Source organism: Canis lupus, chromosome 9, assembly GCF_048164855.1.
Source record: "Canis lupus baileyi chromosome 9, mCanLup2.hap1, whole genome shotgun sequence".
Lineage (NCBI taxonomy): Eukaryota > Metazoa > Chordata > Mammalia > Carnivora > Canidae > Canis > Canis lupus.
The window spans coordinates 27,316,405-27,328,471 of NC_132846.1; the positions used below are offsets into that span (position 1 = coordinate 27,316,405).

The window sequence follows — 12,067 nt, forward strand, 5'->3', positions numbered from 1 at the left end:
GTAACACAGTTACTTTGTAACCCAGTAGTGAATGATTCAGTATTTTAACCCAAGTCCATCTGAATTTTTCCATGTGGCTATGCAGCCTTAATCTTTGAGAAGTCTAAATTACCTAAAATCTTAGAGACAGATAATTTTAGAGATCTGGTATGGGGTCTGTCAAAAATGCCAGCTATATTTAAGGTACCTAGCAGCACTGGATCTTACTCTGCAGAAACAACACTTCGTTTGCTAATTCAAAAAACCCCAATGGTTTACAAACCCAAATAATTGAGTCATTTTAATAATTTAATCATTATAACATATGCATAATATTCAAGCAAATTTCAAGAATTAACCCACTCAAAATAAATGACTAGAACATCTGCTATATAAAACAAATTAGCATAGCAAAATTAAAATACCAACAAGGGGCACCTGGGTGGTTCAATCAGTTGAGCAGCCAACTCTTGATTTTGGGTCAAGTTATGATCTCAGGGTCCTGGGATGGAGCCCCACATCCAGCTCTGCACTCAGCAAGGAGTCTGCTTGAGTTTTTTTCCCCACCTTGTACTCTCTTTCTCTCCCTCTCAGTCTCAAATAAGTAAATAAATCTTTAAACAAATAAAATGCCAACGAACTCCTAGTAAGATAAGTAACTCAGTAATGATATGCATGAATGTCTAAAAGATAAGGAGAGGGAGAAAAAAGAGAACAGTAAAAATGTATACACCACCATCGTTGTGTCTATAAGCCATATACAAAAAATAGGAAAAGAAAAAGATAACACACAGCCAAAAGCAGAAACACAAGCTAAATATAAATAGGTAGCCTTGAATGCCAAACTGAGGAGCTTAACTTTATGCTGTGTTCACTGCATAGAGTCCTTCTCCCTTATTAGTATCTGGAACAATGTCTATTTTTCTATCTAAAAAATGTCTATTCAATTGCTCTGCCTATTTTTTAATTGGTTTCTTATTGAATTGAATAAGTCCTTTATATATTTTGGATATTTATCCAATATATGGCTTGCAAATATCCTCTTCCAATTAGGCAGGTTGCCTTTTCATTTTGTTGAATGTTTATTTTGTTGTGCAGAAACTTTCCAGTTTGATGTAGTCTCACTTACCAATTTTTGCTTTTGTTGCTGGACTTTGGCTGTCATAGCCAAAAATCACTGTTGCCAAGACCCTTGTCAAGGAACTTTTTCTCTGTGTTTTTTTTCTAGGAGTTTTAATGTTTCATATCTTACGTTTAAGTCTTTCATCCCTTTCAAGTTAATTTTTATGAGTGGTATAAGATAGTGGTTCAATTTCATTTTTCTACATGTATGTAGGTATCCTATTTCCCTCAAAACCATTTATTGAAGAAACTATCCCTTCCCCATTAGTAATGTTGGCTCCCTTGTCAAATATTACTTGACCGTCTATGTAGGGGTTTATTTCAGGTCTCTCAATTCTGTTACATTGGTCTATATATCTATTTTCATGCCAGGACCATACTATTTTCATTATAGCTTTGGGGTATAGAATGAAACCAAAAAGTGTGCCACCTTGGAAGATAGGCAGTGCTGGTAGAGTTCCTCTTTTTATCTTCTCCAAGATGCCCAAATTCTTGTGGGTTTTTTTTTCCTCCAACAAAGTGCTAGAATCTTTCCACAGAAAATCTGGACTTCTACAAAGACGCTTTCATCTATGAGTGTCTGCCCAAACTGGCACTTTACAGGTGCCCTCCAACCTCAGCCAAGAGGAGCTAGAGCCTACCTGCAGGTTTCTGCTGGTTCCATGGCTCATACTGAGCTCTGTCTGCCTATTATCCAATGCACAGGTGGCCAAGACTCCTCCTGGGTCCCTTAGAAAATCCTGCCAGGTCCCACAACTTCCACAGAGGCCCTTTTGTTTGGTGGTAGATACTAAATTTTCACTGTTCAAAGGGCAGGGACAAAAAGAAGAGGTATCTTCTGCTGCCATGATGCTGACCTCCTTTCCTAAAAGCACAGGTTTTATACAGCTAAACGAAACCACTAGTTAATGTTCACAGAATTATTAAGAGCAAAGGTTCTCTGTAGCAAAAAGTAAACATTTACTGTTCGATAAACAGATTTTGTTTTTTTTTTTAATCTCTTATAGAAGATTTTAAATTGTTCAGACCAACTCAGTAGTTTCATATTAGGCAATAAATGCATAATGGTGACTCAAGAGGACTCTGAAGACTTGGGAAGATACATTAACTCTGAGCCACAAGATTACAAATTTAGATTCCATCATCCAGAAAAGAGCTCATGCTGATCATCTTACCCCATGCAATCCCTAGGAAAGGCCTTGTGAAAAAGAAGATCTATCTGTAAGAATTTACTTTACCTTGAAGAGAAACATTTTTAAACTAATAGCCAGGGCAAGGCTCACAGACAAAATACTTGACCTGTGAAATATCTCTTGCTTACTTTTAATGACTATTCTCAACTCAGGAGTTTGTCATAATCACTCCTTCTTATTGATGTGATGGTAAATTAATCTTTGCACTCTATGGGGAAAAAAATGAATGCACCTGAATACACCCTTAAAGTTGCATTCTGAAAATCAATTTTTCTTGATGAAAAATAGTAAATCACTCTTTAATAATTTATATATTCTCCAGTGTGAAACTTTCCTTAAGATAGAAGATATTTCTAAAACCTAGCTTGCTAGAAATAAATGAAACAATATATAATAAAGCTTGGCCTATGTCCCATTACAGACACCCTTCACTTTATATAGAGACCATGAAGGCTTCCTTGTTACAGATGGATAGACAGGTAGTTGGGGGTGAGAGGAGGGTGAGAGGAGGGGTGAAGGAGAGTTGGAGAGAGGAAAAGAAAAAGAGAAAATAGGACATCGATATTATTGAAATTACAATTGACCACTATTATTTTAGTTGCTGGGAATAACCTGATGAAATCCTTCCTTCCACAAGCCAATCTCCAAATCTAAATGGATATTGACCCCGTGCTAGTCATCCTTGATAAAACAGTAAATGCTTCCCTCACCAATTCCTAAGTATTATGGTAAGACAAACTCTCAAGACACAATGTTTGGGTTCAAAACTCAGCTATTGTGACCTTCTGTTCATTTCTTCAGTTTCCATTCCTCAGTTTTCCTGTATGTAAACTGGTAATAATAATAATAATAATAATATTTATAGCAGCTACTATATATAGCAGGTGCTCTAGTAGGTACTGCTCATAGACTTGTAAAGAGTTTAAATCATAAATAACATCATCAATGTTAGTTACATTACATTTATTTGCAGACTAAAGAAGCCACTAAAACTGATATCTAGAATGTGTTAGAGAGCTAATGAAAATAACTGCTATTTAATAGATCTTACTATGTTCAGACACAGCCCTAAAAGCTTTAAATGCATTAATTTATTAAATCTTCACAGCAGTCCTGTGATATATGTACTATTATTTTTTCCCATAGAAAGAGAAACCGAGAAAAGGAACTGAGACTTTAAAAGGTGATGAGAATGGTACACAGTCACTCAGTTAGGCAGAAGAACAGGGAATCAGGACCAGAACTACTTTTATCAGAAACAGAGATTTAAACACTTTGCATGTACATGAGCCTTATTCCCAAGGAAATATAGATAAGAAAATCTTCCAAAACTGTTCCTACACTTGCCTCCCTGGTTGTCCTGATCTTTTCTTTAAATTAAACTTATGTTTTGTTACTATGTGCCCAATACTAACCAGTTTTTGTGCACCTAAAAATATCCCTTCCAAATGTATGAATTGTAAAGGGGCTGTAAAGCAATCACAATCATGCCTTTTTTCAATACTAAAAACATCTTTAATATTTGAGATGAATGGAATGCCAGTTCATTTCTTATTGAAAATATCAATTCATTCAATCACACTTATTGATTTTAGAGAAACTTAAAACCAATTTTGCTTAATTTTGTTGTCAAATGTAATTAGATTTCAAATAGTCATAAAGATTAAACAAGGGATTATTAAAACATGAGTTATAACTTATAACCAGAGTCAAATGCAAGTCATTCTTTATGTAGGTATTTTTCATTAGTTAAGCTCCTTGAAAGCATTCTTTTTTCTATTTGATCCATTGGTTTCTGATAAAGATATGTTAAAATCTTTGATTATGGTATAGTGTTAATATAGATGAGCAATGCCTTTTAGTACAAGACCAACTCACCAAACCCTCTAGCATTCCCATATGCCATTAATAACCAAACAGAAAACAGAATAGAAAAATGCATCCTGTTCACTATAGCAACAAAATATACAAGGTACCTAAAATGAATTTAACAAAATCTGTGGAAGATTTTTATAAGAAATATATGAAATAGGGGTGCCTGGGTAGCTCACTTAGTAAGCAGTAGGCTCTTCATTTTGGCTCAGGTCATGATCTCAGGGTCCTGGCTGGGCTCCATGCTCAGTGAGGAGTCTACCTGAGGATACTCTCTCTCTCTCCTTCTCCCTTGCCCCTCCCCCCATGCATTTACACTCTCTCTTTCAAATAAATAAAATGGGAAGATATAACATGGATGGAAAGACTCAATATTATTAAAATGTCTATTCACTCCAAATTATAAATTCAACAAACCATAATTGCCCTACAACATAAGACTTATTAAAAGACCAAGTTAGTACAATATTGATATGGAAATAGAGACAAATACAGAAATCTCAGAAACAGACTTTTTAAAGTAAACATAATATATGAACAAGGTGGCAATATATGTCAGCAAGAAACTAACAAATCCATTAAATGGTGCTGGAGAAATTTGTTCCCTGTATTGGAAAAAAAAAAAAAACAAATAAAACTAGGTTCCAGAAAAAAAAATGAATAAAACCTTTGCAAAAATTTTGCAGATATTACAAAACTAATTTTCAGGACGATTAAAGGTCTAAATGTCAAGGATTAAAAAATATTTTTATAGCTTCAAGATAGGGAAGGATTTCTGAAAATAAATAAATTTAAGGATTTCTTAAAATAAATAGCTTCTTTATTAAATAAATGTATTTCTGAAAAAGGATAAATAAGACAATTTTAAAAATTGGAAAATATAAAACATCTGTTTAACATTTGAAATCATAAAATATGTTTATCAAATATTTATCAAAAATATTGATATATTGCTTTTGATAAATAATTAAATATAATCAGAAGATAAAAAAATAGAATGGATCCATAAGAATTTTAGGATTTTTTTTCTATATCTGAAAAATGCCATTAGAATTTTGATAGGGATTGCATTGAGTCTGTGGGCTGCTGTGGGTAGTGTGGACATTTTAACAATATTAATTCTTTCAATCCATGAGCACAGAATATCTTTCCATTTGTGTCTTCAATTTCTTTCATAATGTCTTATATTTTTAGTACATAGGTTTTTCACCTCTTTGGTTAAACTTATTCCTAAGTATTTTATTGTTTTTTATGACACTGTAAATGGGAATGTTTTCTTAATTTGTCTTTCAGATAGTTTGTTTTTAGTGTACAGAAACACAACTCATCTTTTTTATTGAAGTATAATTAACATACAGTTATGTTGATTACAACATATTGATTCAACAATTCTATATATTATTCAGTGCTCACCATGATAAATGTAGTTACCATCTGTCACCAAACAATATTACTACAATATTATTGACTATATTCCCTATGTTATATTCTTCATCTCCATGACTTACTTACCTACTTCTTTATTATGCCTCTTTATACTGTCTAACACAGAATTGTATTCAGAGTAACTTACTGACAGGGGAGATTGGTCAGGCCATGACTCACAGCAACCACATGGTTATTTCCCACCCCTAATCTCTGCCAAGTCCGAACCTTAACCCACAACTTATATAGAGTAAGGGGCATAGTGATGAGGTCATAAGGTAGTTATCTGCAGTGGGGTCTTTTGTGTATGCGTCATCTCTACTAGTTATCTAAAGTGAAGCCTACTGTGCACCACTTTAGGGAAGATCAGAACAAGCCTTCCCACATCAGACTCAATAGTTGGAATGATTGTGAACTTCAACATAAGTGGTAGCACATGACAGGAAAACTGACAGGGAAACATGACAAGAAACATGACAGGAAGACATCAGTTTCCCTGATGCAATGGGAAGGAACATCAGCAATGTGAAGCTAGGGGGCAATGAGAAAAATGTTTTGCAGCAACAGGTAAGGTATATATCTTCATTTAGTAACAACCCAGTAATAGTTTGGTCCCTGTGAGCCAAATGTCACTCCAGGCTTAGGTATTTTCTCTGGGGTATGATACCAAATATTTTGACCCTTAATATCATAGGAGGGTGTATCCATATTGTATGTAGGCATTTTGGTTGGCACTCATATTAACAACCCTACCTCAGTACCACGCATCCGAAGCTCAGAAGCAGTTATTTGCGTCTGTGTGTTAGGCTCTGACTGTGTAGAATAAAATGTTAAGAATAAAAATTGAGTGTGAGAACTTGGCCCCAAGGGATTAGGACACCAAGTCACCTGCGACAGGTGAGAGGCAGTTCAAGCTAATTTCCAATGAACTGAAATCTTACCAAGTGGAAGGCCTTGTGGCAATTGCAAAACTCCTGCCAGGTGGGCTTCAAACCTCCTTATAGTACTGGCAATAAGGCTCATCCTCAATACATATTCAAAATTTAACCACTACTAACTCCTCTACTATGCCACCCTGACCTAAGCCCTCGTCATGCCTTACCTAGATTATTGAAATGCCTCCTGATTGGTGTTCTTGCTTATACCTTTGTCCATCTATAGTCTATCCTCAAATCAGTGACCAGAGGAATCTAGTTCAAAGACAGGATAATTTTATTACTTCTCCACTCAAAACCCCACAATGATATTTCATCTCACTGAGAGAAAAAGCCTCATAATCACAAAGACTTAAAAAATAGGTTTTAATTGTAACCATAATTGTTTTCTTAAACACTATGATTTGAGATGTTTCACAATTATAAATAAGTCAGGGTCCCTATTCCTTCTCTGATCTCTTATCACTTGTCCCTCATTTACTCCTCTCCAATAACACTGGCTTTCTTGCTATTCCTTGGTCCTACCAAGAATACTTTCTCCTTAGGACTTTTGAACTTGCTATTCTCTTTAGCTAAAATGCTTTCCCCCTGAAAACCACATGACATATTATCTTACGTCTTCCAGGTTTATATTCATATCATGTCTTCTCCGTGAGGACTTGACTATTTAGTGTCTTAAAAATTATAACACCACCCCCCCCAGCACTCTCTATCCTTCTTTCATGCTTTTTCTCTGTAACACATTTCACTTATCTAACATATTATACTTTTTAATGTTTTCTTTCATTATCTGCCCCCTCACACACACACACAAACACACACTAGAAAATGCTTTTCACAAGGCTAGCTCTAGGCCCAACACCTAATATGGTGGTGTATGAATGCACAAATACATAGCATTATCTTTAACAGCAAAACAATTACATTCATGCATGGGGAGAGTAAACAAAACTCAAGACAGTCTCAACTCTGAGACAGAAGAATGAGATGAGAAAATTAAACAAGGATTTTATTTTATCTGTAGTTGTTTTCTTAGATACACATAAATAGCATTCACTATATTTAAAATATTAAAAATAAGAACTATGCCCCTTATTTTTGTCTTAAAGCCATCTCTGCATGCGTTCCTTCTTGTCAGAGTTTCTGACAAGTATTAGCAAACTGGAGATCTTGTATGAAAAAAAGATTTTCAGATGGAGCTATAGGATAAAATCCAATCTATGATGTCACTCAATTCAGAACTTGCATTGATCCTACTTCAGCAGGTTGAGTGTAAAACCACATTGAAGAATTCCAGATTTTGCTTGCAGCATGACATTAATCAGTCTTTAGCCAACTATCCCAGATCTTCACAGTTTCATAACCAACTCTTCTTATCCTATCACCCACCGACAGCCAGCTTGTGCTGTAATTTAGCACAAAACTTCCAGACATTCTCACTACACACCCTGCTGAGGGCTTGATGTGTTTTCAACATGCAGCTTTTCAAAGAAATAATATTTTTCAAAAAAAAATACATGACTCTATACCTAAAGCTTGTAAACTCAATTTTAACCTAATTATTAAAAATTCATAAAGTTGGATGTTGGAAATTGTTTTTTATCTGCTACAAAAATCATTAGAAAATGCCTTTTTATTCTAGATAAAATAGAACTGCTATTCTTTAAGGATCTCTATCAATTCCATTTTTGATATTCCATCTTAAAATTGATAGTGGCTTTTCTTAAAAATTAAGACAGTTTATCTTGAACTAACCTTTTTAGTTACAAAGGAAGCTCACATTCTATTTTTATAGGATATCTCTTGTTCTTCCTTTAATAAAGGAACATTTTGAAGGTACAAATGAATTAATTCAGTATTTATTGGGAGGCAAACGCTTAAATCCATAAAGATTTAATAGTCTCAGATATTATTTTGAAAGAAAGCTTTTCTACTTGCCTAGACAGAGGAAATTGTCATTCCAAATCAATCACCCTCATCCCCACCCACTACCCTTCTTTTAGCTTGGTCCTGTGTTTAATTCATCTTTGTAATCTCAGCAATAAGGTTTTGGTTCATTAATCAGAAGCTTCTTACCTGAATGGTCCTTACCTGAATAGATGAGAAATAACTGTGGTTCAATTGACCTTAAAATGCCTAACTGAAACCAATACTAAAAATGTGTTTTTGAAAATTGACAAGTGGTTCAAAGAACAACTCACTCTACCCTCCACCCACAAAATATTAATGTTGGACTTAGACCACTGTTTGGCCTAAAGAAACCTTGTCCATGGCATTTACATTATAACTTAAAGGTAGGGAATCCATACCTAAATGGGAGATGCTCTAACATCAATGAACCACCCAACCAGCTTTTCCATTCACTATGTCAAATACTGATACAAGGTTGTCCTTATATATGATGGTTCATACATCTGGCTGGCTCTGCTCTTCAGCTGGATCCAGGGATCATAGACATATGGATTTTAAAAATTAAATAATAATTAAGTGTCCCTTATGATATTGCAATAGAATGATGATTGATACAACCTTGTCCATCCTCCTTAAGAGAGAACCTAAAAGAAATAATTCACACTGGAATTTTGGTCATCCTTAGGCAACAAACTTGTTGTAATTCATAATTTTAAAATTGAGTTGAATTATAGTAGAAATAACCTTATTGTATATACCATTGCCCTGCTTTCACTCTTTGCCCCTCTCCAAAAAATATTGTACATTGATAGGAAGGCTTTGTTTGGAGGGATTTTTAGATGAGCTCAGCATGCTTCCAATGGGTTTCTAGAAGGCAACTTCAAAGGTCAGGAGATCCCAATAGTGCTCATTATACAGATATTTGCATCATAGCTGAGCAATCATTGAGCAATTACTGTATCAGGTATTTTGCCAGCACTGGAGATACTGAAATGAGTAAGATGCTGACACTAGCATCAAGAATGTCTAATCCAAAGATGTCTACTAAGATAAATAGGCAGGCAATTACAATACAAATAATAAAAACTAGAAAATAACATGAAAGGAACCAAACTATTTCCAGTTCCAGATGCTAAGGCAATCAAAGAAAGCTTTCCAGAAGAATTCACACCATAGTAAGTCAATAGACATAAGTGAAAATTTGCAACATGTGGATGAGATGGGTAAAAGCATACCAAGCAAAGCAAGTTTGCATGCAGAGAAGCACAGATACATAGACTAACATGGAGGATCCAGGCTGAAGTGGAGGACGAATGTGGAACTTTATTCTGAAGGCATTTGGATCCTTTGAAGCACTTGAAGTAAGGAAGCACACTGATCATAAATGTGCTTCAGGAACATTACTATGGCAGCAGCATGAAAAACGCATAAGAGGAGAGCCATAGGAGAAGCAAGAAGATAATTATGTGACCCGCAATCTACAACATGTATCAGATGACCATCACATCAGGAAACATGGCAGGCTAATTTGGCAGTAAGTTGTACTTGGATGGCAAGAGGGAGGGAAATATTTCCAAGTGTTGTTGGAACATCATTATCACTCCATTTCCTGTAAAAATAATAGTGAAATAATAATTAAATAATAACTCACCACCATTTAGTTTCTTTAATCCTCACAACCATTCTGCATGGTAGAGTTTACCCTCTTATAGTTTGGAGCTGAAAAATCAGAAAAATTAAGTCAATTACTTCAAGCCACATATCTACAAAATGAAAGAATCATAATCCAAATTCATGTTGTTTAGTTGTAGAACCCACACTCTTTCTATGGCACTGATTCCTCTTAGATCCTCCAACTCGGGCATTTCATTATTGAAATATCTGAAAGACCACTTGTTGTGGTCTCTTGGAAAATATTCCAAAAGAGTTACTATAGAGATTTCTCAATTGTTTTATTATTTTAGTCTTCCATGTGTTAAAGTTTGAAACATTATTCCAAGAAAATGTACTAGGAAGAAAACTGGCCACCATAGTGCTGATTTAAGCCACATGAGGTTATTCTCAAAACTAACAACTTCTCAGAAAGAAATACTAACACTAAATTATGCTAAAAGTATTTTTGGCTCTTACTAAATGATGCATATAGAAAGGCTAGTTTAAAACAGTCACAGATTTAAGTGGGGAGAAGAATGATACCTCACCACATCACCCTTTCTTAAATCACCTAATTAGTCATGCAAAATGCAACCTATATGCAATGGATGAGTTAACATTGCTATCACAACCTTCACTTTTACATTATCTGACTTTTATGAGTTTAAATTTGCAGTCTTAAAGGTTGCTCCACTCTAGGATTTTTTTTCCACTCTAGGATTTTTGCATTTAATTAAACACAGCAATAGAGAAAAATCACATTTTTCAAAACAAGTGTTCATCATCTTAAATCTGGCAATAAAAAGATGAGTCATCAATATTCTCAGAGGAAAGCTTTCAACTTGCCTTGCTACTGTACTATTACTTTTCTTTTTATAGCCAATATGAGTCTGCCAAAAACATGTGGATATAACATCTATAAAAGACAATTATTATACTTGTTTTCACACTTTCCCATATGTTATTCTGTCATAGAGTGCAAAATCAAACATCCTAGCTAGAACTTATCAATTATGCCTTTAATAGATAAACTTTATTTTTTTACTATTATTCTAACATGCCAAAGTAATTTGTCTCTTCAAAATCCCAGGAATACAATATTCTCTACAGCTTAAGCTAGGTATCCTCAAATCATATGAACTACCCCAGACACCAATACCAAAACCCAAAGAAACAAAAGCATGTTTCTTCCTAAAACTGAGCAGGGAAAGGGATTGTTAGGGTATATTAGAAAGATTAATTACATAAAAATTACTTATTTCATAATGGTTTCTCAGGGAAGCATTTAAATCTACAATGTGTGCTTTCTGGTGGTCATTAAAGCACCCAACCTAAATGGAATGTGGATATTGTAGTCTTAATTTTAGAGGAGTCTACATGCAGATAAAAGTTTAAATTCCTGAATAAAGAATCTTCCATTATTCAGTCAATAAATATTTGTATAGTATCTTCTAAAGCCAGGCATTATATTAGGCCTCATCTTCTCAGGAAGGTGACTATAGGGCCCATGAGATGGAAATTTTTACTTTTCACTGTACCTGCATTTTTTTAAAGAATCTCTTCAGCCCCACAGTACAACAGTCCTTCATAATTCATTTTTATCCCTTAAAATCTTCTGCGTGGTCCCTTAAATCTTCTGCTTTATTTCTCTGACTTGACTATTGCAGTTACAGAGAAATGAGGTAGACATGCTGCTTCCCCACAGTAGATCAACTGGTTACATGGGCCTCATGGAGAGACATTGTTGTGCTATGGTCACCATGTCTCAGCATCTGCTCCCTTCCAGTCAAATTCAAAGAGATTACCAGTCTCAAGGAGGATGAGTCACACTTACCAGACAAGAGATTCCATAAATTAGAATACCAATTAATTATATTATAATGGGAATTGTAACAAGCCTTCAACCCTACTTGAAATCTTTTGACCAATGTATTCTATCCCCTTAGGGAAACCCACTTGGGAAGCCAATATATAATC

The 12,067-nt window shown here is 34.8% G+C and overlaps 1 long non-coding RNA gene across 1 annotated transcript in view; it reads right to left on the minus strand.

Moving 5' to 3' along the window:
• LOC140639910 (uncharacterized) overlaps positions 1-12,067 on the minus strand; it is a 537,530-nt gene that overhangs the window by 310,447 nt on the left and 215,016 nt on the right. Inside the window, exon 2 of the long non-coding RNA XR_012036565.1 lies at positions 10,089-10,156. This is a non-coding gene — a long non-coding RNA (uncharacterized lncRNA). The remainder of the gene's footprint in view (positions 1-10,088; positions 10,157-12,067) is intronic.